The sequence below is a fragment of the Sorex fumeus genome, unplaced genomic scaffold, assembly GCF_029834395.1.
Source record: "Sorex fumeus unplaced genomic scaffold, SorFum_2.1 ptg000034l, whole genome shotgun sequence".
Lineage (NCBI taxonomy): Eukaryota > Metazoa > Chordata > Mammalia > Eulipotyphla > Soricidae > Sorex > Sorex fumeus.
The window spans coordinates 27,688,022-27,714,134 of record NW_026606091.1 but is presented as its reverse complement, the minus strand read 5'-3'; the positions used below and the strand labels follow the sequence as shown (position 1 = coordinate 27,714,134).

The following is a 26,113-nucleotide window of genomic DNA, read 5'->3' as shown; positions in this document are numbered from 1 at the left end:
GGGGGCTCTGCTGGGAGTCCTAGCTGGGGAAGCTCCCAGACCCCTCCAAATAATCAGAGAACTGCATGTGATGCATGTGCTCACGAGGGGTCAAGGGAAGGGACAGCTGTTCCAGGGCGGAGAGGGTACAGGCCCGGGGCGTGTCCAGTACAGAGGAATGAACGGTGCTGGGAAGGCCTCAGCATGGGCAAAGTCTAAGCATGAGAGGACCCCGGCAGCTGCAGATGGACCCGGAGAGAGGGTGGAGAGAGCACATGGCTGGGAGGGTGGCGGGGTGGGCGGTGGTGGTGGTCTCACAGCAGAGCCCAGGCACTCACAGATGCAGCTGGGGGCTGCTGGAGGCCATGAAAGATGATTCTAGCACATTTCCCTGAAGCCCTCGATTCTGGCGTCTTCCCCGGCCCCCAGAGGTGGCTCAGGTCGAAAGCTGGAAGGGAAGCACCCCAGAGTGCAGATGTGGGTGTGGGAAACTGGTGGCAGCCAGGTCTCTGTGGTGGCACTGGGGGGCCCTCCCAGCACTGCAGGCTCAGAGTACACGGGGAAAGGTCAGTGGGACTCCTTGGTGGGGGATGGAAGAACAGGAGGGAGGGAAGACCAAGGAAGGGAGAGAAGAGAGAGAAAAGGGAGGGAGAGAAGGAGGGAGGGAGAGAAGGAGGGAGGGAGAGAAGGAGGGAGGGAGAGAGAGAGGGAGGGAGGGAGAGACGGAGGAAGGAAGGAAGGAAGGAAGGAAGGAAGGAAGGAAGGAAGGAAAGAGGGAGGGAGGGAAAGAAAAAAGGGAGGGAGTGAGGGAGGGAGGGAAGGAAGGAAGGAAGGAAGGAAGGAAGGAAGGAGTGGGGGAGGGAAGGAGGGAAAAGGGAGGGAGGGAGGGGTGCCAGCATGAGAGCACATTCACATGGCTTTAGGGTATAAGATTAGGGAACATGGTGACTGAAACATGCAAGAAAGCTGAGATGATGTGTGGAGTTCATGCACAATTCAATCAGCTAATCAGTGACTGAATAAATAGCAGTACTCCTACATTAAAAAAAAACTGAGATGAGACTGTGGGAGGGGCAGGCAACCGACCATGAAGCTGCTGCATGTGTGCATGTGTGTGGGTTTGTGCACATGTCTTCATATGTGTGCACTGGAGGAGGGAGTTGGGGGGGAGGGAGTATGTCTCGACATCACAGGCTGCATCTGTGACCTGACACATGATCCCTCCTCCTCTGCCTCAGTCTCTAAATCTGCTGTGTGAGGGGCAATGCCAGCGGCCCCCCAGTGGCCACTCCAGCAATCCGGGTGTCACCCTCAATCCGTCCTTTTTCCCAGATGTCAATCAGCTTCTCCAAATCCCCCCACCGCCCCGGAGGTCCCCCCACCCCCCAGTCTCAGCCTCCGTCTTCTCCTGCGCCCGCATTTCTGACGGGGAAGTCTGCAGAGCCTCCTAACACATGCCTGGTCCCTGCACCCCATCCTGTGCCCACCAGCTCCCTCACCACGAGGCACCAGGAGTAATTCCGGAGTGCAGAGCCAGGAGTAACCCCGAGCCTCAGCAAGTGTGGCCCGAAAACTAAGCCAAACAAATGAAACAGAACGCGAGCAGCCGGGCTCAGACCCAGGCTCACCCACTGACCAACGCTGGCTCTCGGCCGCCCTCACCCTGCGCCCTCACCCATCCCCTAACTGGCTTCAGTCCCACAGAGGCCTGCCACTAAGTGCTCAGAGTCGTCACCATGGAGTCGCCACCTGACCCAGAACCCCACGCCCACGTGGACAGCCGGAAGTGGCAGCCAGCCACCTCGGGCCCTGGAGACTGGCACCAGTCCAGGGGGCAGGGCACCTGTGATATCAGTCCTCCCCAGGGCATGGCACACAACTCCTGGACGGCGGACACACCCACCGGAGGTGAAGGGGCCAACAAAACCGGCCACGTTGACACAAGGCAGAATTATGGGTTCCCAAGGCAAACATCTCGGGACCGGCAAGAAGGCAAACGCGAAGGGACAAAGCGTGGTGGCCTCATTCGCGTGAGGCGTCTGGAAGGGGGAAAGTTTTTGTGGGGGTGTGTTAGAGGCCATGGAGCCGTTAGGGGCTGGGGTTGACACACACCGCCTGACGGTTGGAGAGATTCTGCGAGGTCGAGGGAAAAGCGCGCTTGAGTCTCCCAAGTTATATATTTAAGAACGGTCAGAGCAGTACATTTTAGGATACGTACTTCACCCTATTTTTATTTATCTTGTTTTGGCTTTGGCTTTGGGACCACACCCGGCAATGCTCGGGAGCAACTTCTGGCTCTGCACTCAGGAATCACTCCTGGCGGTGCTCGGGAAACCATAACAGGGTGCCTGGGGGATCGAACCCAGGGCAAACTCCTGCAAGGCAAGCGCCCTACCCATGAACTATCTCTCCAGCCCCCTCACCTTTGTTTTTAAATAAACAAAATAGGCCAATGAATATGAACCCCACACTTAGAGCGGGGTGGGTGTAGAGTAAAAAAATAATCAGCAGATGCTTTAGAACAAAACCAGGTGGGGCCCCAGCGAAGCATCCCTGCCCTCCCCCCGGGCGTCTGCTGCAGTTGTTGGGGGGGGGGTGTTACGCTCCCAGCCAGTCCTGACCTGATGACATCGATGGGGGACTGCATCCGCTTCCACTCCCGCTCAGGGACCACGTGCCACGTGAACACCAGCCGCCAGTCAAAGCCACCGATCTGAGGCTCTCCGGAGTTGCCCAGGTACTCAAAAGTGTTCCAGTCAATAACGTCGATCACGGGGCACACCACCGCCGTCTCCTCATCCCCGATCCTGCAGTGACCACACACACACACACACACACACACACACACACACACACACACACACACACCAGATATGGCCAGGACCGGAGTGACCGGGAACGCCCGCGCCCCTTCCAAGCCATGCTCGCTCCCACTGAGGCCCAGTGTGTACCCTCAGGTCCCCTGCTTCTGGACCCTGCCTGGCATCGGTCCCCAATGCCACCCTCCAGCCTGGGATTCAGAGGGAGAGCGAGACACGACGATGGCTCTGCTCTCAGCCCCTGGCACTGGCCTGGGCCCCTGGGAGTCCAGCTGCCGGTACCCTCTTTGAAGCTGGGGAAGAGAAAGAAGCCATGAAGGGAGCCAGAGTGGGTGAGGACAGAGATGGGGAGGGTAGAGAGCAGCAGGGTGAGGCTGGGGGCCAGATGATGGACACCCACGCCTGGGAGAGAAGACAGTGGGTGCGTGTGCTCCAGAGGCCAGCTGCGCAGACCCTGAACCCCTCCCCCCGCATCCTTGTCCACGCCACATGGGGGCACAGCCCACCTGGAGAAGTCTGGGGGTGGCTGACAACAGTGATGCAGCATCAGGAGGGAGGAAGTGGAGGGAGTAAGGTGGGTCTGGGGGAAGGGCAGCCTGGAGTGGTTCCCCTCCCACCTACATTTAAAACCCTTTCAAAGAATGATACTTAAAAGCATAGTTTAAGACTACAGGGGTAAGAAGATAAAAGTAACCCAGGCGAGGGCCATCTGCTTCCTGTCCATGATTCTGCTCATGGTTTCCTAGTGAGGCTAAGGAAGGTGGACGCCAGAGACACAGGACCCCAGGGAAGGTGCCTGCCCGACAGGTGGCTGCCCTGGTTCAATCCCCGGCACCCCATGTGGTCCCCTGAACACCACCAGGAGTGATCCCTGAATACAGAACCAAGAGTAAGCCCTGAGCACTCACGGGTAAGCCCCTTCACACACACAACTCCCCCCACCCCCCAAAAAATAAAGGGGCTGGAGCCATAACACAGTGGGTAGGGCTTTTGCCTTCCACGCGGCTGACCCGGGTTTGATTCCCAGCATCCCATAGAATCCCCTGAGCACCACCAGGAATAATTCCTGAGTGCATGAGCCAGGAGTGACCCCCTGTGATTGCCGGGTGCGACCCATAAAAGCAAAACAGCGGGTAGGGCGTTCGCCTTACAAGCGGCCAACATGGCCGACCCGAGTTCGATTCCTCTGCCCCTCTTGGAGAGGCCGGCAAGCTACCGAGAGTTTTGAATATGCCAGACACAGTAACAACAAAGTCTCCAATGGAGACGTTACTGGGCCCGCTCGAGCAAATCGACGATCAACGGGAGGGCCTTTACCTTACCTTACCTAATAAATAAATACATAAGAGAAATTACTGTGAATCACCATTTCTGTGGGTCCCTTCAGACTTGAGGAGCCCCAGGCAACACAGGTACTGGATGACCTGGGAAAGTCAGATCCACACCATCCTGTTCTTGGCCTCTCTGCCCAGGGCAGCACTTTTCGATTCAGGCACCTGACCAGCGGCAGTAAAAGAAACTCCCCTATACCAGCAAGCCGTGGGTACAGCAGCGCCTGATACCCTCGAAGGTTCCCAGACCAGGGTCCCTGATCATGTGACCAGGGATGGAGCCGTGGCCTGAGACTGGGGGACAGGGCACCCAGGCCGAGCCCGAGGCCCACGGAGCTGGGTCTCCCGTGTTCCCACTGGGCACCGCCCACGCACCTCTGCAGCAGCGGCTCCAGCCAGCCCTCGTGGCACTCGCAGTGGCAGTCCAGGAAGGTGAGGATGTCACCCTTGGCCCCCGAAGCCCTGAGCAACCTGGGCGCGCACCAGGCCCTCCCTCTTGGTGGCGCGGATGAGGCGCACCTTGGGCAGGTGGGCCAGCTCGGCTCCCAGGCGCTCCTTCAGGTGCTCTGGGGAGGAGAATGGGGCAGCCGGCTCACTCCCGCCCTGCCCGGGCAAGGGAAGGCTGGGACGGAGAACTCTAGAACCACCAGCAACGTTCCCACGTGCCCCTCTTGGACCCAGGCGCCCAGGTCTCAGGACTGTCAGGACTTGGTGCCCAGGTGGCTCTATCGGCATCGCCTCACGCTCACCTGCCCTGCACTCTGTCATGGGCAACGCTGTCATGGGCAACGCTGAATGACCCCGAATTCTCTCTCCACTATTTCCAGCCGAGTACATGGCCACCACCCCATAGACATCAGTCCCCCAGGTTAAGATGTGTGATCCCAACGCCCCACCTGGTCCTCTGAGCACACCAGGAGTGAGCCCTGAGCACAGTGCCAGGAGCAAGCCCGGAGAACCGCCCAGCAGCCCCCAGAACAAACAAGCGAGACTACAGTCCTGAGCGTCCCCTGCAGCCAGGTGTGGCCAGGTGACTGTTCTTCTGCAGGGTGGGAGGTGAGACCCCCTACTAGGTGCTGCCCAAGTCCCCTGGACACCCTTCAGTACAGGTGGGAGTGAGAGAGAGAGGGGAGGGGCAAGGCTGGGGCATCCCAGGGAGCACAGCACCCCAAAGAAGGCGAGTGTTCACCCCTGCCCCCACCCCTGGCCCCCACACCTGCCTCCACACCTGCCCTCACACCCTCCTTCACAGTTGGCCCCCAACACCTCTCCCCCACCTCTGTCCCCAAGACCTCTCTCTCACACCCACCCCCCAACACCTGCCCTCTACACCTGTTCCCCCATGCCTATAGCCCATATCTATCCCCCACACCTGTCCCCCACACCTGCTCCCACACCTGCCCTCTACAGCCATACCCCAACTGCACGGAGACGTTCCCTGTTGTCTCCTGTAAATCACTGTTATCTAGAGCCTCCCAGAGAACAGGCCAGCACAGCTTTCAATCAGAACCCGTCCACAGCGAGAATCAGACAGAGCTCAGAGGCAAGAGCAGGGGAGGGGAGGATGGGGGTCAAGAGAGGGCGGGGTGGGGGGAGGGGAGGCCAGGGGAGGGAAGAGGGGAGGCCGGGCACCTCTATCGCTGTAGTCATCCACCAGGATGACCTCCTCCAGCAGGATGTCTGGGGACGTCTCAAGGACACAGTAAATGTTGCGAATTAGGGTTGACCAAGCTTCGTTATAAAACGCGATGATCACGGACGTCGTTGGCAGACTTTCATAATTGTACTTCTGCTCTCTGCACCTGCAGAAGCAACACAGCCTCAGGGACGGGGAACACCCTGCACCGGGGCATCCCAGGCCTGGCACGGTGCTTCGAAGGACCTCTGAAGGGAATGTCAATCACGGTTGAGACCTGCCATAGAATTTGGCCGCATCTTCTAGAAATGCTTTGCCCTGGAGCCTCCTGGAAGCCTCGGTAGCTCCCAAGAAAGGTTGTACAATGACACCCAAAAAGCCTGAAGTCACTCTGGTAAGGGCAGGCTGGGTCACCCACGAAGTCGTACTGTTGACATGGCCTCCAGGGACAGATGGCCCAATGATGAACCTGGCTCAGATCCAATGCTACAGGGCCATCCCTGGGCCGGGATGGGATCCCCCAGAGCCAAACTTGATGGTGCCCAGGAGGCAGGCAGTGTCCAAGGAGGCACTTGGGTCTTTTCACACGGTCCCCTGACCCTGAGCTCTCTCCCTGCTCTGAGGTTGTGTATTTAAGCTGGGCAGCAACATTCACAGATTTGCCACCCAAAACCTAGGCAGGCTCCAAAGACAGGAAGACGGTTCCATCCTCAGGCTGTGCAGGTTTCACCTCTGTCCACTCCCACTTCAACCCCACTGCCCAGCTTCTACTCAGCTCTCTCCTCCTCTGCCTGGCACCCTCCCTGCCCTCCTTCCAGAACCACTTGGAAAAATCCCTGTGTGGAGAACACCTGTCTGGGGTGTCCGTTCCCTCCGACCGTCTCCCGTTCCTGCATACCACAAACTCATGTACCCTCCACTCATCCCCTCCTCCCACGCCCCAAGTCTCCTCACAGACACGTTTGACTCATGCGAGGCTTGGGGATGGGGCACAGGAATGCTAGGGACACTGGTGGACACCACGGGGCAGCCTTGTGGGGAGAGGAGGTTCGGGAACACGTATGTCTGGCTGAGAATCAAATCCATCTCTGATGGAGGGTCACAGGGTCACTGTGGGCTTGTGCTGTCTGGGGAGCCTGTGGGCAGTGAAGGGTTCCACACTGGGGTGAGGCTCTGGGCAGAGAAATTCCATCCAGTCCTTGAGAGGTTTGGGAAATACCTGGAGGTTTGCAGGTCCTTTACCTGAGGCATGATCTGGCCACTAGGGGGCCTGGCACCCACGAAGCATTGGGGGCAAGGTTGGGGCTCTTCCCGGTGGACACTGCAGCGGGGGTGTAGACGCAACAGGCACCATGGGCATGTCATGTCAGGTTCTGATCCATGGTGAGACCCCCACAGGACAGCTCATGCTTCATCAAGAAGCATGAGCCGTTCCCTGGCAGGACCCGCCCCACCCAATGCCACACACCCACACAGGCTGGGATGCATCCATTTGTAGAAACAATCTTGGAAACAGGACAGTGGCTGTCAGGGAGAGTGATTCAGCCCTCTACCCTCTCTCTCCTCTGCCACCAATTCATGATCCCCTAAACCGTCCCAGGTCGTGCCTAGAACTCAGTTGCTGACTGTTCCAGCCTCCATCCTTTTCAGGACTTCCTTTCCCAGAATAGAAAAAGTGCACTGGAGGAGGGGGAGCTCTCGGCTCAGACTTTTGCTTGGTCTGTAGCCCATGATTCTGTCTGCCAAGCATAAGGGGAGGGAACCAAGCAGGCAACAAAAGGCAGAAGCGAAAAACTAGGCAGGACCTCTGAGAGACCCACTCTAGGAGGTGGAGAAGATGGATGAGTCAGGAATCACCGAATTTGACAAGAATCAAATGTGAGGTTTGCTCTGACAAAATGGTGACCAGAACCAAATGGCAACCGGCTGAGTGGACAGCACCATTCCTGGAGTCAGAGATCACCTTGTTCCAGGTGAGGAAGACAAGACGTATCGCCCACCTGGTGACAGGAAGCCACCAGCTTCATTCCAGGATCCTTACCATTGACCCACGAAGAGATGACTCGGAGCAGACCAAGACAACTCCAAAGGCCCCTTCATCTAACCCAGGGGGCGGGTGTACCATTGCCTCACCTGAGGTTCGGAGGGTCCACCCGGGAGCGCCCCCAGCAAGCTACTCCTATTTCCTTAACTTTATTTATATGTCTCTGTCCCTCTGTATGACCCGGACGGGGTTCCCAAATCTCTCACCGAGGAAGAGAGTGAGAGCAGTTTGCCCGAGCAGGAATGGAAGAGGCTCACGGGAACGCTCAAACAATGGAGCTTAGAAACTGGAGTCACTACTGTGGGAGCACCTGAGAGCAGTAGGCACCACTGTTTGTTAGATGAAAGTTGTTACTGCAGAATCGAGGTAGCCTGTTAACAACCTACATAATTATGCTCTGACCTGCTAATGCCCGTTTGGGGGTAGCTGGATAGAGCCTGCACACATGGAATACACTGGGATGCTTCTGGCAAACTCTTGGGTGCCACCTGTGTCTGGGTGAGACTCTGTCAGATTCTAAGAGGAAAAACTCCCAAGACAGTCGTTCAATGGGAGAACAGCTCTCCCCACCGGCAAGCGTGGATAGGGGAGAGCCTCTGATCCCCACAGTCTCTCAGCTCCCCAAACCTCAAGGCAAACCTGACTTGGTGTTTCCAGAGCCCAGGGACCCAGAGGCAGGACACGGGGAGCTAAGCCCAGAGCCCCATAGAGGCTGCGAGAGGGTGTGCAGGACATGTGTGAGCTGTGCAGAACCGTGAGAGTGAATGGGCGGCCCCAGGCCCATGGTGCAGGTAGAGGGGCAGGGCTATGAACTGGGCACCGAGGGGTAAACCAGGAGCTGCCTGTGCCTGCCCTGGGCTGCCTTACCAGGAGTGTGACTCCCAGTAGAAATGTGACTGGCAGGAAGGGGCATGGCTGACCAAATTCCTGGAAATGACTGGAAAAGGATGGCTCTTCCTTCTGAGGCTTTGCCATCTGGTCTGACACATGGATCTGGACACAATTCTTGTCACCAGTAGAGTGTCACTCAGCCAAGGCTGTCCCACCAGGTCCAGGCGTGCAGGAACAAAGAGGAGTCAGGGTCTGGTTCTCTATTTCATGGGGTCTGACCATGCTGTGATGGTGGCAGTGGGACTTGTATTAGGGAACCTGATGGTCCACACAGAAGTGGGGCGCTATTCTCCTGGATCAGCTCTGTACAGACTCGGGGACACTAGAAACATGTTTCATCCACGGCCCCATCCTGCTCCACTGATAACACACTGTCTTCCTGCCAGGGCAGGTGCCATGGAGAGGGACCCTGGCTGAGGGGACAGCACCTTGGACCCACCTGCTGCAGGAGCACTTTCAAGTGCTCATCCTGAGAAACCTGATGTGGCCACTAGGGGGCAAAGTGGGGTCTGTCCCTGGTGCCACTGCAGAGGGGAATGGGGAAACAGGCACCAGGGGCAGGGGAGGCCATGGAGGTGCTGCAGTGGAAGGCAGGGCTCTGGGTGCTGCATCCTGCCCTCCCTCCTGGGGACGCATCCGTGATTGAGACCTTCAACCCTTGGGATGAACTCTCCTGGGGTCATTGACAGGCTTCACACAGGGGCAGGCAGGTGACTCGTCTTGGCATGGTGACATGGCTAAGGCTTCCCACAATCTAGAAGCAATTGTCAACTACTGGCCAGACCTGCCCCGCCCAGTGACACACACACCCACACAGGCCTGGGATAGATCCATTTATTGCAACAATCGTGAAAATCAGACAGTGGCAGTCAGGGAGAAAGCCCGCCTTCCTCCTTCCCCTCTTCTCAGCCAGCAATACAAAGTCCCCAAACAGCCCCAAAGAGTGTGTAGAATCCGGTCACTGTATGGTACAAGCGGCCAAGCTTCAGGGCTGTCATGCGCAGAAACAGGACCCCACAATGGGGAGGGGAGAGCTGAGTTGTAACTTCTGACCTCCAAATCATTGTTTGCTAGTGCTGGCGGGATATAACTGCCATCCTGATTCCTCTGACCTTGTGGAGGGGGACATCTCGGCCCCTCTAATACCTGGGGTCTAGTGTAAGGGGACACATCGGCACCCCCCGATCCTGGCGTCTAGTGGTGGGGGGCATCTCTGGCCCCCCCTCGATCAATGGCGTCTACTGGTAGGGGGAGGCATCTCTGCTCCCCCATCCCTGGCGTCTAGTGATTGGGGGAGCATCTCTGGCCCCACTGATCCCTGGCGTCTAGTGGTGGGGGGCATATCTGCCCCCCTGATCAATGGCGTCTAGAGGTGGGGGGCATGTCTGGCCCCCCTCGATCAATAGCTCTAGTGGTGGGGGGAGGCATCTCTGGCCCCCCCGATCCCTGGCGTCTAGTGGTTGGGGGGGCAACTCTGGCCCCCCCAATCCCTCGTGTCTAGTGGTGGGGGGGCATCTCTGACCCCCCCATCCCTGGCATCTAGTGGTTGGGGGGCATCTCTGGTCCCCACGATCCCTGGCATCTAGTGGTGTGGAGCCATCACTGGCCCCCCCGATCCCTGGCGTCTAGTGGTGGGGGGCATCTCTGGCCCCGCGATCCCTGGCGTCTAGTGGTGGGGAGGCATCACTTGCCCCCCCATCCCTGGCGTCTAGTGGTGGGGGGGCATCTCTGGACCCCCCGATCCCTGGTGTCTAGTGGTGGGGAGGCATCACTGGCCCCCCCACCCCTGGCGTCTAGTGGTGGGGGGGCATCTCTGGCCCCCCCCGATCCCTGGTGTCTAGTGGTGCGGAGGCATCACTGGCCCCCCCCCACCCCTGGCGTCTAGTGGTGGGGGGGCATCTCTGGCCCCCCCGATCCCTGGTGTCTATTGGTGGGGAGGCATCACTGGCCCCCCCACCCCTGGCGTCTAGTGGGGGGGGGGCATCTCTGGCCCCCCCTGATCCCTGGTGTCTAGTGGTGCGGAGGCATCACTGGCCCCCCCATCCCTGGCGTCTAGTGGTGGGGGGGCATCTCTGGCCCCCCCGATCCCTGGTGTCTAGTGGTGGGGGGGCATCACTGGCCCCCCGATCCCTGGTGTCTAGTGGTAGGGGGGCATCTCTGGCCCCCCCTTGATCCTTGCCCTCTACTGGGGGGGGGAATCTCTGCCTCCCCCGATCCCTTGCGTCTAGTGATGGGGGGGCATATTTGCCCCCCCTTGATCCTTGCCCTCTAGTGGGGGGGGAATCTCTGGCCCCCCCGATCCCTGGCGTCTAGTGGTGGGGGGGCATCTCTGGCCCCCCCTTGATCCTTGCCCTCTAGTGGGGGGGAAATCTCTGCCCCCCCATCCCTGGAGTCTAGTGGGGGGGGGGCATCTCTGACCCCCCCTTGATCCTTGCCCTCTAGTGCGGGGGGAATCTCTGGCCCCCCCGATCCCTGGAATCTAGTGGGGGGGCATATCTGGCCCCCCCTTGATCCTTGCCCTCTAGTGGGGGGGGAAATCTCTGGCCTCCCCCGATCCCTGGCGTCTAGTGGTGGGGGGCATCTCTGGCCCCCCCTTGATCCTTGCCCTCTAGTGGGGGCAGAATCTCTGCCCCCCCACCCGATCCCTGGCGTCTAGTGCTTGGGGGGATCTCTGGCCCCCCCTTGATCCTTGCCCTCTAGTGGGGGGGGAATCTCTGGCCCCCCGATCCCTGGCATCTAGTGGTGGGGGGCCATCTCTGGCACCCCCATTTCCTGGGGTCTAGTGGAGGGGGAAACTGTGCCCCCTGATCCCTGGGGTGCCTTGGGATGGGGACATTTCTTACCCCACATCTCGGGGTCTAGTGGATGGAGACTTTACTGTCCCCCTGATCTCCCGTTTCTTGAGATGGAGAATAGTTTTGCCTTTGCCCTGATCCCTGGTCTTGCAGTGAGGGATATCCCTGGTTCTAGTGGAGGGAGAAGAGCAAAGGGCCAAGGCAGAAGGCAGAACTCGGGTGGCGTGGGGAGGACGGGTCTGGGCTAGATCAATTGGGTGAGAGCGGCAGGGTGCGTCGGTGCAGTAAAATCGAGGTGTCAGCTGGGTGTCAGGCTGCCAGTGGAGCTCTTGCTGACCAGCTGCGTTTTCTGGATTTTTGGCGGGTCGTTACAGGACCTGGGTCCGATGACGGTGGACTCCTCTTCCTTAAGGACAGCAACAGGAGCGTCTCTGGTTCTCACACAGGCCATGGTCCCTGCCCCCTGGGACTGGACTGACTCCTCCAGCTTCTGGACTCTGGCACTCCTCCTGCCTGGCCCCCTGCGCGTCCTCCTTCTCCGTGGCCTCCAGCTCCTCACGTTTTGTGTCCAGGAGCACCTGTGTGTTGTTCGTCTCCACGCCAATCCCTTTGGAGTGGATGGGATGTGGGGCAGCATTAGGGTCTCAGCCAAGCAGGGGAGGTGGGGGGCTGGGGGTGGGGCCGCCTGGCTCCCCTCCCCAGTAGCCCCGCCCTCTGACCCACAGGGGCTTCTCCCTGTCACTCCTTTTCCGGGACTCCTTTCTAGTTTACCAGGTTCTGCAGCTGCTGTTTCTGCTGCTGAGTCCCACAGAAGAGCACCTGGGGTGAAGGCACTAGCTGAGGAGGCAGGTCTAGGGCCTTCCTGCCCCAGAGCCCGTGGCCCCTCTCTCACCTGGTCTCCCTCAGCTCCCTGATGGCGGCCTCCTCAGGGCCTGCTGCCTTGGTGGCACCTGCAGCAGCTGGTCTATGGGCTGTTTTTGCCGCAGCATCCGCTGGTACAGCTGCTCCTCCTTGGAGCCCAGGTGACTGCGGGCATCCAGGTGCTCTTGTCGGCAGCTATGTGCATTTCCAGGTACCAGCAGAAAATTCCCCCGGGAAGCCACTGGCACTGCACCTTTTCGTCGTGCACCGGCATCTGTGGGAGGTAGGACAGTGTCTGTGAGGACAGGCAGTAGGGCCGACTACTTCCCAGCCAGGAGATGCAGGGCTCAGACCCTCAGCCACAGGCCCCCATGGGGTCTTTGTCCCAGAGCCTAGGAGTTGGGTCTTCCTCTGCCTCGGACCCTGACTCCTACCTGGCAACTGCCAACTCCAGACCCCTCCTTGTAGTGTGGGCCAGTCAGTGCCACCACAGCCCTCAGTTAGGGCATTCTGACCTGTCCTTCCTGCCATCACCCAAGGCAGGCTCTTGGCCTCACAGGGGGTCTCACCAGCCCATTTCACAGAGCAGGAAAATCACAGCCCAGAAGACTGAATTGTTATGCCCCAAGAATACCCCAGGGTGGAGGGGAGCTGATGGCCAGCAAACCCCTGCACCCTCTCTCAAAACTCTTCGTGTTCGGCAACTTTTCGTGGGCTCACAGTGAAGACATGTTGGAATGATAGGTGATAATTGGAGATGATAGGAGACTCGCTCAGCTCCAAGACTGGGGAATGTTACCCAGACCCCTTCCACTGTTACAGAGACACAACTCGAGCCTGGCCGGGCTCCCGGCCGGCCACCCCACAGCCCTCAGACTCCAGGAGGAGCTGCGCCCGCTTCTCTCACCCCAGCTCAGTCCCCTCAGCCCCCACTCGCATCCGCAGTTGTTCTCCGGGTTCACCCGTTGTTCCTGGAACCTCCTGCCTCCACCTGTCCTTGCAAATGTTGTCAACGATGTGGCTGTTTCAGGGGCAACCAGAGGCCGGTAAACCTGAGAGGAAGCAGACAGTCAAGGACCCCAGACCTTCAACCGCACCCAAACTTCATGGTCCACAGCCCCGACTCTTGGTTCCTCCTCCTCATCTCGGGGGCTGCTCATTTCTCACCGCCATCTGCTGCTCCGGGCCCCTTACTAAGTAGATTCTTTCCTGCTTTGGACCCACTGGAGCCCTCCTGGCAGTGCTGGCAGGGACACGAGGGACAACTAGAAACAAGCGTTCTATGTCCCGGCCCTAGAGCTCTCTGCATTTTCATGGTCGTATCATTCTGGGGAGTGGACAGCAGACCCCATCTCCTCTGGCTGCCCGCAGAGCAGGACACAGGTGCGGAGGGACGGGGAGACTCGCCCAGCTCCTGCTCCCAGCCTGTCTCCCCAGTCACAGTGCCCCATTCACAGGGCCCCTCCCTCAACACTCGAAGTCACTCCTCCCCGCCTTGCCCTCCTCAGACATCACATGCTTCAAGCTCCTGGTGCTGAGCACCAGCCCAAATCACTCTCCCCTAAAGGATGTCGCTCTGCCAAGCAATCTTCCGCCTTTATAAGATACACTTGATGTTTTAAAATTATGTTCTTTCAGCTCTTTCTGTCCCAAACAAGAGGGGAGGGGTGTATTCGCACAGTTAGACCCACTGCCAGGAGGGTCTGTAATGAGGGGTCTGGGAATCGGGGACCCAGCTTTGACTCCCCAGCTCCTCAGTGCTGCCCTGAGCTCCCACCCCCATTGTTTCCTGAGCTGGGTGGACCAGTGTCCAGCCACTCAGGTCTTTGGACAGCAGGAGCCCAGGAGGTCCTATTCTGGGGACAGGAACGGACAGGTCCTGGAGAGGGGCTCTCTGGGGACTCCCATCCCAGAGTCCTGGGAGACCCTGACGAGGACAGAGGCTGCTGGGGACAAAACTGCCGGAAGTCTTGCTGGAAATGGGCCCGGGCTTGATCCTGTGGCCTCGGGGCCATACACTGACCAGTGCAGGGCCAACGCAGGGCCTTTTCTTACCGTCCGTTGCGCTCTGCCAATTTCCAACGTTCCCCTAGAGATGACCCCTAGAGGTGACCCATAGATGACCCGTAGAAGGGTCACCATCTGGAGGTGACCCCTAGATGACCCCTCGAAGGGTCAACTGCAAAGGTGTGATGGGGCCACTTCTCCCTCAAGCATCCTTGATAAATGGTGCCCCGAGGGTCAGGGCCAGGAGCTTTTTTTATAGGCAGGGATGGGGGTGTGACCTCGGGGCTGCAACCCCATTGGCCAGGGAGAAATCTAGAGCTCCAGGGGTAATCTCACAGTGAAGGCTGCACCAGCCTCTGCCCTGGTGGGCCTGACGGGACTCCCCACCCCCAGCCGGACCCTCGGGCACTGCCCCCTACCGACGATGGTGGCTTGGAACTCTGTGGGCCCCACGGTGGGCCAGGAGCACTGACCTTTTCGGTCTCCCGTAGCTCAGTCCACGACGTTCTCATTACCAGAGACCACGTCCCCCCCTGCCCAGGCTGGGGTGCAGCTGCCAGGATTCGCCCCTGAGCACCCCTAGGTCTGGCCTGGCTGCTGCTGTGGGAGCCCAGCGAGCCTGGCAGAGGGGCTGTCCTGGTGGCTGTCCCCACCGCCCCTCACTCCCCAGGTCCCTCTCCTTTCTCTCCTTGGAGCCCCTGCCCTCCCTGCCCTTCCTCTCTCCTCTCCTGAGGCCCGCAGAGTTCTTGCTCCCGCCTTATCCGGTGTCCACGTTCTCTCTGTTCTGTCTCTGCTTCTTCCCAGACTCGCAGCAGCCACTTTGTGGGGCTTTTGAGCCCGCAGACCCAGTCAGTCCCTGACCAGTTCCCCATGTTGCACAGAGACTTCCCTTTCTGAGCCCTGGAGGGCTCTTAATGACCCCTATCCCAGCTCTGCCCCTTTCTCTGAGAGTCAGTCCATCCTATTTGGAGCTGGACACCAGACTTGGCCTTGGGGAAGCTGGGCGCTTCTCTCATGTTGCTCCCGGCCTGTTCTGGAAATCCCTCTCAATACACACACTCCCAACTAGGGCCACTCAGCCTGGCCACGCTGCCCTCACGAGTCCTGCAGCGTGAAAGGAACCCCAACTCCCCCATATCGCCCGTGCCCACTATGGCACCCCAGAGTGCCCCTGTCCTCCCTGCCCTGAGCACATTCAGGCCCCAGTGGTCTGCGGCTGCCTCCTGTAGCTCTGACATCTCCCCCTCTCACTTTCAATGGTCTGAGAATCAAATCCATCTCTGATGGTGGGGCATAGGGTCACTGTGGGCTTGTGCTGTCTGGGGACCCTGTGGGCAGTGAAGGGTTCCACACTGGGGTGAGCTCTGGGCAGAGAAAGTCCATCCAGTCCTTGAGACGTTTGGGAAATACCTGGAGGTTTGCAGGGTCTTTTCCTGAGGCATGATATGGCCACTAAGGGGCCTGGCACCCATGAAGCATTGGGGGCAAGGTAGGGGCTCTTCCCGGTGGGCACTGCAGAGGGGGTGTAGACGCAACAGGCACCATGGCATGGGCATGTCATGTCAGGTTCTGATCCATGGTGAGACCCCCACAGGACAGCTCAGGCTTCATCAAGAAGCATGAGCCGTTCCCTGGCAGGACCCACCCACCCAATGCCACACACCCACACAGGCTGGGATGCATCCATTTGTAGAAACAATCTTGGAAACAGGACAGTGGCTGTCAGGGAGACTGATTCAGCCCTCTCCCCTCTCTCTCCTCTGCCACCAATTCATGATCCCCTAAACTGTCCCAGGTAGTGCCTAGAACTCAGTTGCTGACTGTTCCAGCCTCCATCCTTTTCAGGACTTCCTTTTCCAGAATAGAAAAAGTGCACAGGAGGACGGGGAGCTCTCGGCTCAGACTTTTGCTTGGTCTGTAGCCCATGAACCAAAGGTTTGAGTGTGGCCTCGTTTTCCCTGGGTCAAGTAGGGGTAGATGGTTGTACCCAAGTGCTGTTTTGAAAATCGGATGCTCTGAATGAGTGTTTCCTCTAAGCACCGAGATCCTTCCAAGTACTGCTTCATTGACCCTCATGGCCTGTGTACATACCTGAGAGGTTTGGGGTTAGTGGGGATCTCTATTTGCTCCAGCCTTTGTGATCAGGAGACGCTGTGGTGCCAGGGAACGTTCTTGACCTCATGCATCCCAAGCCTGTACTGAGTCTCCTGAGATTTCTCTCTGGCCTTCTGGACAGAATTTTAACTCAAAAAAGTGGAAAATGCCCTGGACCATGCAAGGACAGCACACAAACCGGAAATAATCTGAACATTTAGGTGGGAAAGCAGGGGTGAGGAGGCATTCTCCACTCCTCTCTCCTGGGATATAGTCTAAGGTAGGGGGTGGGGAGGTGTTCATTTCTTATTGCTACTCTTTGAACTATTTCTACTTTCTGCTCTGGGGACTTCTAATTGTGTAGTGTTGGAGGACATGTCTCCTATCTGAGCTCTGTTCTCTGTTGTGGGACATTTCTCCCCCCAGAGCTCTTGTGTCTAGTATTGGAAAACAATTTTCCCCAACATCCCTAGTGTTATTTTCTGGAGGAAATTTCACCTCTGCTCATCCCTGGTGCCAAGTAATTGTGAACATTTCTGTCCCTGGAACCCTGCTGTCTATTGTTAGGGGAAACCTCTGCACCCCATGTCACTGGTGCCTACTGCTTGGTGCCTGTTTTTGCCTCCCAGACCACTAGTGTCTATTATTGGGGGACATTTCTGCCCCCCACATCCTCGGTGCCCAGTGTTGGGGGAGATTTCTGCCTCCAGATGCACAGTCTTGCCCACACTACCAGCTTGTCCTTCTTGACTGTTACCACCTCCAGCTCCTCAGGCTTTATGATCTCCACTGTGTTTGCCTCCACTTCAGTGTCCTTAGATTGACTGAAACTGGATAGACTGCGGGGCAGCCCCAGGCTCTCAGCCAACCAAGGGAGGTGGAGGGCTCGGGGGCAGAGTCAGCCTGGTTCTGCCCCCCCGGGTGTCCTGCCTCCTGACCCCCATTGGGGGCTTCACCCTCCTGAGGACCCTGACACACATTTTCAGGACACTTTTGTGTCAAAGCAGCAGCCAAGTCCTGGCCTGAGTCAGGCCACTGTGGAATGTCCAAGTGGACTGTCACTGCTCAGGCAGAGTCACAAGTGGAGGGCCAGTGCTGTCACCCCCTTTCCCTCCCTCACCCCTTCCCACTAGCAGGGAAATCCCTCTTATGGCCTCTAAGAACTTGAGCAATCCTTCCTTAGGGCACTGGGAAAAGGCCGGCCCTGTCTGCTTGCAGCACTTTTCTTTGGGTGCTGGCACCACACCCAGGCTTTACTCCTGACTTAGTTCAGGGACCATACCTAGTGGACCTAGGGGGGCCCATTGATCCAACGTCAGCAGTGTGCAAGACTATCACTTTACCTGCTATACTAATACCCTGCTCCAAGCAGTACTTTTCATTCAGCTGCTTCCCACCTAAATCTCCTTCCTGTAGAGTTGGGCTCCCTTAAAGATGCCCCACTCCCCCATCTGTCCGGCACAGTGCCCAGGGAGATAGCCCCGTGGAACCCGAAGCTTCCACTCCCAAGCACTTTCAGACTTTTCAAGAATGGGCCCCAGGGATATTGCAGGGTTTAAGGTGCTTGCCTTGATGCAGCCCAGCCCTGTTCAAGTCCTGATACTAGGATCTCCTGAGCCCTGCTGAAGAGGAGAGGGGACCTCTGCCCACATTTCCTGCAGGCTAACTTCAGACAGGCTATCCTGGAGAGCAGGAGCTGCCATGAGGCACAGGGTCTGGGAGAGACGAGACAGCCACGGAAATCACCCGGGATGTTCCAGAGGTGGTCTGTCACACTGTTCAACTTAGAAACCTGGGAAAATCCCCCAAATTTTCCTACGTTATTCATATGCTCCAGATCCTTATCTGCACCAAGAAAGCTTGGTCATTTCTTGTTCCATACTCTCCGGTCAGCTGCTCGGTAATACCCCGTCGCCCATCAGATCTGCTGTAAAACTGATCTCTCGCCTTGTGCGGTGTTCAGACTTTGGAGCTGTTCATTCCATTAGCACTATTATCTCATCATGTTCTCCCACTTGCCAAAATGTGCTTTTTTTTTTCCTTTATGGGTCACACCCAGCGATGCACAGGGGTTACTCCTGGCTCATGCACTCAGGAATTACTCCTGGTGGTACTCAGGAAACCATATGGGGTTCTGGGAATCAAATCCAGGTCAGCCGTGTGCAAGGCAAACACCCTACTCACTGTGCTATCACTCCAGTCCCTGCTGCTTGATTTTTAGTTAGCTTTAGGCAGAAATTTTGGCAAAGTACGTATGTGTTCATAGTCGTTGAAAACTCAAGATTATATTAGTGCTGCAATTCTCATTTGTGAAACAACAAAACTCACTACCAAGCAGGGGAGAAAGCAAGACAAGACCAAAAGGAAAAAGAGCAACACCCAAGCAGTGGCACCTGGTGCACAGGAGGAGTTGGCAGAGAGCATGGCAACTGGGTGGCACTGCCACTCGTCCAGTGGAGAGAGCACTACCCCAATAGAGTTGTTAAGGCCAGGCCCCAGCGCCTCCAGTGGAGACAGCACTACCCCAGTGGAGAGGTTAAGGCCAGACCCCAGCACCTCCAGTGTGCCCTTGGTCTAGAGGAGGTGCGAACTGGCAGGGCAGACAAGGGGCGAGGAGTAAGAGGGGAGCCAGAGCAGGAGCAGGAGTCAGGGGTGGAGGATGGGGAGGGGCAGAAGGCAGGCCCCAGATCATTGGCCCAGGGGGCCATGCCAAACTGCAGGAGAGAACAAAGTGCCAATATGACAGCAGACAAGCTGTGACCCTCTGTGAATGGGAGTGGCAGACATTCAAAGTTGGGTAGCTTCCAGAAATGTCTACTGACATCAGGACCACTTGGACAGTCTGACAGAGTCACAGGGAGTCCCCAGGCAGGCAGGGAAGGCAGGGTAACTTGGTACCTACACTCCCAAGAAAAGCCTCGTGGAAACGGTCGCCCCATGACCTCAAGACAGGGCAACATAGGAAGCAGAGCTCGATGAAGGTATCGGAGGTGCAGCCCTTCCCGGCTTTTGCTGGGCCTGAGAATCCATGGTCTCAGCAGATGCTGGGGGTTCCATATGGAAAACAAGGCTCTCCCTGTTCCCCACTTTAGTATCTTATTGGCGTTCGATCTCCCGACAGAGCTAGAAGAGCAAATAAATGTCCACCTTGACACTGTGGATTCCCCCTTTGGAAAATACCCTCTCCAGGCGCCCTCTAATGGCAGTATCATGCCCCTCTGCTGGTAAACTCATGCTAGGAGTGAGCCTCCAGAGACAGCCGCAATGTCCGGTAGCCCGTGAGGTGTGGCTAGGGATAGGGAAAGATACTGCGCAGGTCTGGGAGGCAGGAATAGTGGTGGGATGCAGCTCAACTGGGAGCAACCCATTGGCCTCATTTGAGAAGTCATGACCTGCGCCGAGTCAGTGTGTCGCTCCTGCTGGTCAACTTGTGGTACCCAGCCCTTCCACTCTCTTGAGTCTGTTTTCCTCTAGTGCCCAATGATTGACAGGCTTGAACCTCAAAAGATGTGTTTCTCCCTTTGGAAATTGTTCCAGGAAGCAGACCCCCGTTTGCCTTTGGGCCAAAGGATCCAGAGACAGGAGGAATCCTCAGTTAGTGTGGACCCGTTGCCCAAGGATTCAAAAACTTGGCCACCTTCTTCAGGAAGACCCTGGCTCTGGACTTAAGGAAATCCTTGTTGGAGCCCTGGAATGCACCATCCTGCAGTCTGTAGATGATTCGGTCCTAGTGTCAGAAGCCAAGAGGACTGAAAGAGAGCCTCAGAGGCTCTGCTCCAGCTCTTGGTTGAGGCTGGGCACCACACCTCCTGGAAGAATGAGCATTTAGAAGCGAAAAAAAGAAAAACAAATAACCTAAAAGAAGCCCTCTCAAATCAGCAATAGGGCTCCAGAGGCATTGAGGTTGATCCTCTTAGTGCCTGAGAAAGGGCACCAGGCTCTAGGTGGCCTGACCCTGAGTAGGGCCATTGGCAGAGGTCTGGGCATACCTGTCTCTGAGGCAGGGGGCTCTGACCTCTCGGTGTGCCACAGAGGTAAACAAACTATCTACCTCCAGGTCCCCATTCAGGGGTGACACTGATGACTAACAAAGGGCCCCAGTGGCTACCAATTGCCCAGATGGCACAGTCCCTGGGATTATGTGAAAACCCACGTCTAACTTTTGCGACTCTAGATTTTGGTGTGAAAACCCACTCTAACGTTCGCGACCCCAGCCTTTCTGCCTATCGGATGGGACCCCATCCTCTGACTTGCAAGAAGCAGTGGATTAAATCTCTTGCTCAGAACCACTGAACAGTTCAGGAGCAGTTTCCAAGCTGAGTGGCATCCGGATAAAGACCATAAGAAAGAAGCCCTGAACCCTCTGGAAAGGCTAAGAGGGGCGCGTTCGGGGAGGGATAGGGACAAGCGCGAAACATGGTGAGACCCCACGATCTCTATATTTCATATTAAAAATTGAAATTTATTTCTTTGGATTTATTTTTTGATTGGGTTTTTATTTCATGTTTTGAGTTTGTTTCTGCATATATGGATGTGTTGGCGGCTGTGTAACTTTTTTATCCAAGTATTTTTTAAAATTTTTTTATTAGTGAAACACCATGAGGTACAGTTATAGACTTACAAATTTTTCTGCTTGGTATTCAGTCACAGAACGATCAAGTAACCATCCCTCCACCAGCGCCCATCCTCCACCACCAAGGGTCCCAGCATCCCTCCCACCTCCCCCATCCCCCGCTCCCCACCTTGCCTCTGTGGAAGGGCATTCCCCCTTGTTCTCTCTATCCTTTTGGGTGCTGTGGTTTGCAAGAGAGGCACTGAGTGGCAATCATGGTTGGTCTATAGTCTACTTTCAGCATGCTTCTCCCACCCTGGGAGGATCCTCCCAACACCCTTTATTTGGTGCTCTCTGCTCTATCTGAGCCTCCTTGGAGGCTGTGTAACTTTTTTACATGCAGAGTACGTGTCTCAATGTTGTTCTGTTTGGGTCATCTCGCCACTCCTAGTACGCAGTATCCCTGCCATGGGGGAACGTCTGCAATTGCTTTGTGTAGCCGCAGAGCCTCAAGTCCCATAGCCCCATTCCTCAATGGGAAGGGGCAGAGGAGGGGAGAAGGGAGGGGGCAGGAAGGAGGAGAGGGAGAGGAGAAGGGCGGGAAGGAAGAGGGAAGAAAGACAAGATTGGGGTAGATGAATATGATTTTGACAGGGTAGGTAAAAGACGGAATTACAGGTGAGTAAGAATTCTGTTTGACCCTTTTCAGGGGCATGCAGGTGACACGCTCTAGACATGGTGAATCTCATGTCAAGGGCCACCCACAATCTAGAAGCAACTGCCAATTGCCGGCAGGACCCACCTCGCCCGAGACACATACCCACACGGCCTGGGATGGATCCATTTATTGAAACAAGCTTGGAAATAGGACAGTGACTGTCAGAGAGTGATCCAGCATGCCTCCTTCCTCTCTCCTCTCCTCAATTCATTAGTGCTCAACCAGCCCCCAAAGAGTGTCTAGAACTGGTTGCTCGATGTTTCCAGCTCCCGTTAGCTTCAGGGCTGCCATATGCAGAAACGGGGCTGTGTACTGGGGAGGGAGAGCTCCCACCTCAAGCCCTTGTTTGGCTTTTGGAGCTATCATGACTGAGGTTGGAGTGTGGCCCAGTTTAAATTTCTGCTCCCAACATCCCTGGTGCCTAGAGGTAGGAGACATTTTTGTCCCACTGATCCCTGCGGTCTAGTGTTGGGGGACCTTTCTGCCCCCTTGATCCCTAGGGTCTAGTGCTGAGGGAAAGTGGAAGAGTGGGGAGGAGGGAGGAAGGAGGAGGTTGGGAAGAACTGTATCAGGGCTAGATTAGTTGGAATTGAAGAACACAGGGTACATCATCAGGGTAGAAAAAGTGGATTAATGGTGAACAAGTTGTCCAGCAGAACTCGAGTGGACGAACTGGATTCTGGTTATTTGGGGGCAGGTCATTACAGGACCCGGATCTGAGGTCTGCGGCCTCCTGTTCCTCACAGACAGGAACAGGAGGGCCTCTCTGGGTTCTTCACACAATCCATGATCCCGCTCCCCGGGTCTGGACGCCAGACCTTAGTCTCAGACCTTAGTCATCCAGATGCTTAGTCTTCTCACACGCCACCAGCCTGTCCTTCATGACCATCACCTCGAGTTCCATAGAGGTCATGGTCTCACAAACCTCCACTATGTTCACCTCCAACTCCGTGTTCTTCGACACTGGATTGACTAGGGGGCACTCCAGGGTCTCAGCCAAGCAAGGAAGGTGGATGCATCTCAGGGGTCCCGCCTGGCTCCACCTCCCTATAGCCCCACCTCCAGATCCCCAACAGGCACTTCTCCCTCCTGGAGACTGACCCCACCACTCACCCTCTTCAGGGTACCCTTGGAATTCCAGCAAGGCCTGGGGCTCAGTTGCTCCTGATATAAGGAGTGAGAATCCCCTAAAGATGAAGGCACCAGGTGAGTAGGCAGGTCTAGGGCCTGATGCGCCTTCCTGTCCCTGAGCCCCTGCCCACCCCCTCACCTGGGATTCCCTCAGCTCCCTGAAGCTGGCCTCCAGCAGGGCCTGCTGCCTTGTTAGCACCTGCTGCAGCTGGTCCATGATCTGCTTGTGCATCAGCACCTGCTCAACCTTGGAGCCCAGGTGAGTGGGACATCAAGGTGTGGGGTTGCCGCTGTGTGCTGCTTTTGGTACCAGCAGAAGCATTCCAAGCTGCAGGCACTGCACCTTCTGGTCTTGCATGCACATCTATGTCATGAAAAAGGTCGAAGCCTGTCCAAATCCCAGCCACAACATTCAGGGCCCAGACACTCACACACAGGCCCAAGGAAAACAGCACATCGGGTGACCTGTGCCCTGCACATTCCCCTGGGGGCCTTTCTCCCAAGGCCTTAGAGATGGGGCCTACCCCTACCTCGACCCAGCAGCCTCCCGCTACTAGGACCCTCTCTGTGCAGTGAGGTCCAGTCCGCACCCCCACAACCCCTCTAGCCTCTTCTAGATTTTGATACATTATAGTGAGTGGCGTCCTGGCCTTTCCTTCCTCCCACCACCCCAGGCGGGTTCCTACCCTCACAGTGGGTCTCCCCCGGCACCTTCTGTCATTTCTCCATATCCACCTTGTCCTGATTCACTCCCCTTGCAGCTGATCTGGAGTTGGCTCTGCAGTAGCACCTGCTCCTCCTCCTGCTCATTCTCAGAGACCAACACTGGTCAGAGGCCACGTCCTACTGCGGGAGGCCGAGAACCTACTCCTGTTGCTGCCGCAGACACTCACCTGTTTGTCCTGCAGTCCCACCTGTGGGCGCAAGGCTGGGAGTGAGGACAGGCAGCCAGGGCATCCTGCTCTGGGTCCAGGGATGTGGAGGTCAAGTACCGACTCCCAGGCCCAAGGCTGACAGCACTTGGGCAATCTGTCCCCTGTGCAGGCCCCCATGGTATTGCTCCAGTGGCCTAAAAGATGAGACCTCCCTTGACTGGGGACCCTGTCTCCTGTCCTGTGTTCAGGGATCACCCCTAATGTTGCTCAAGGATCCATAGGAGGTGCCAGGAATCAACCCAGGATAGAAATATGCAAAGCAGACACCTCACCACCTGTTCTAGCTTTTGATATATTACATTTCCTTGTTTGTTTGCTTCTTTGGTTTTGGAACTACAGTAGGGATCAGTCCCAGCCATGCTCAAGGGACTCTATGGGATGCCAGAGATTGAAGTCAGAGAGCCCAAGTGCCCTTCCCGCTCTACTATCTGCCGACCTCTTGTATCTTTTTCAAAATTAAAATTTTAACTTACCGTTGATTTTCCTACATTGCATCCCGAAAGGAATACCAGTTTACAATGGTGCGTGTGAAATTCCCAAATTCTCCAGCGAGTCCCACTGCAATAAGAACCGTCCCTCCCATCTTCCCCCTCCTCTTTTTCGCATACTTGGAGATTTTTGGAGGGACATACCCAGTGTTGCTCAGGCCTCACTCCTGGCTCTGTACTCAGGGACGACTCCTGGTGGGGTTTCGGGATCATATGGGGTGCCCTGGGTCACATCTGGATTGGCTGGTCCACAGGGCAAATGCCCTACCCTCTGGACTACCTCTCTAATCCTGCAAGATAGTTTTCTTGAAAGAAACTTACTCAGTAAGATATGAAGGGAGCACGTGTTCAAAACAGAATCTGGGCTGAAAGAGCTGACCACTCCCCCTAACTTCTAACAGCCAGTAACTGCCTGTACCCCTTATCACTGTTTCTTGTGTGTGTGTGTGTGTGTGTGTGTGTAATTTATATTTTTAATTTTTTTTTATTTTTATTAGAGAGGCATCCTGAGGTACAGTTGTAAACTTACAAACTTTTGTGTTTGGGTTTCAATTATACAATGATCAAATACCCATCCCTCCACCAGTTCCCATTTCCCACCAACACGGATCCCAGTATTCCCCCTACCCCTCATTCCCCACATCCCACCCTGCCTCTGTGGCAGGGCATTCCCTTTGGTTCTCTCTCTCTTATTGGGTGTTGTGGTTTGCAAAAAAGGCAATGGGTGACAATCATGTTCGGTCTATCTACTTTTAGCCTGCTTCTCTCATCCTGGGAGGATCCTCCCAACACCCTTTATTTGGTGTTCCCTTCTCTATCTGAGCTCCCTTTCCCCCTAGCATGTGTGGCTGGCCTCCAAGCCATGGAGTAAAATTCCTGGTACTAATCTTGGCCAATCTTGGGTGTTAGTCTACTATTTTGTTGCTTTATGTTCCCCAGATGAATGCAATCTTTCTATGTCTATCCCTCTCTTTCTGACTCATTTCACTTAGCGTGATACTTTTCATGTAGTACCACTTGTATGTAAATTTCATGACTTCATCTTTTCTAACAGCTACATAGTACTCCATTGTGTAGATGTACCAAAGTTTCTTTAACCAGTCATCTGTTCCTGGGCACTCAGGTTTCTTCCAGTTTCTGGCTATTGTTGAGTGCTGTAGTGAACAAACAAGTGCAGATGTCATTTCGACTATACTTTATTGCCTCTCTGGGATATATTCCCAGGAGTGGTATTGCTGGGTCAAATGGGAACTCAATTTCTAATTTTTTGAGAATCGTCCATACTGTTTTCCAAAAGGGCTGAACCAGTCGGCATTCCCAACAGCAGTGAAGGAGGGTCCCTTTCTCGCCACATCCGTGCCAGCACCGGTTGCTTTTATTCTTGTGGATATGGGCCAGGCTTTGTGGTGTGAAATGATATCTCATTGTGGTTTTGATCTGCATCTCCCTGATGATTAATGATGTGGAGTATTTTCTCATGTGCCTTTTAGCCATTTGGATTTCTTCTTTGTGAAAGTTTCTATTCATTTAATCTGCCCATTTTTTTTTAATGGGGTTGGATGTTTTCTTCTTGTGGAGTTCAACCAGTACTTTGTACATCCTTGATAAATCAACCCCTTATCGGATGCGTATTTGGCAAATATCCTTTCCCATTCTGTAGGCTGTCTTTGTATTTTGGTCACTGTTTCTTTTGAGGTGCAGAAGTTTCTTAGTTTAAGATAGTCCCATTTGTCTATCTCTGCTTTCAATTGCTTGGCCAGTGGCGGGAATGACTAAATTTGACAAGAAACAAATGTGAGGTTTGCTCTGACAAAATGGTGACCAAAATCAAA

General features: G+C 55.9%; 1 pseudogene; it reads right to left on the bottom strand.

The window, feature by feature from the left end:
• LOC130026602 (polypeptide N-acetylgalactosaminyltransferase 12-like) overlaps positions 1-26,113 on the bottom strand; it is a 210,256-nt pseudogene that overhangs the window by 13,997 nt on the left and 170,146 nt on the right.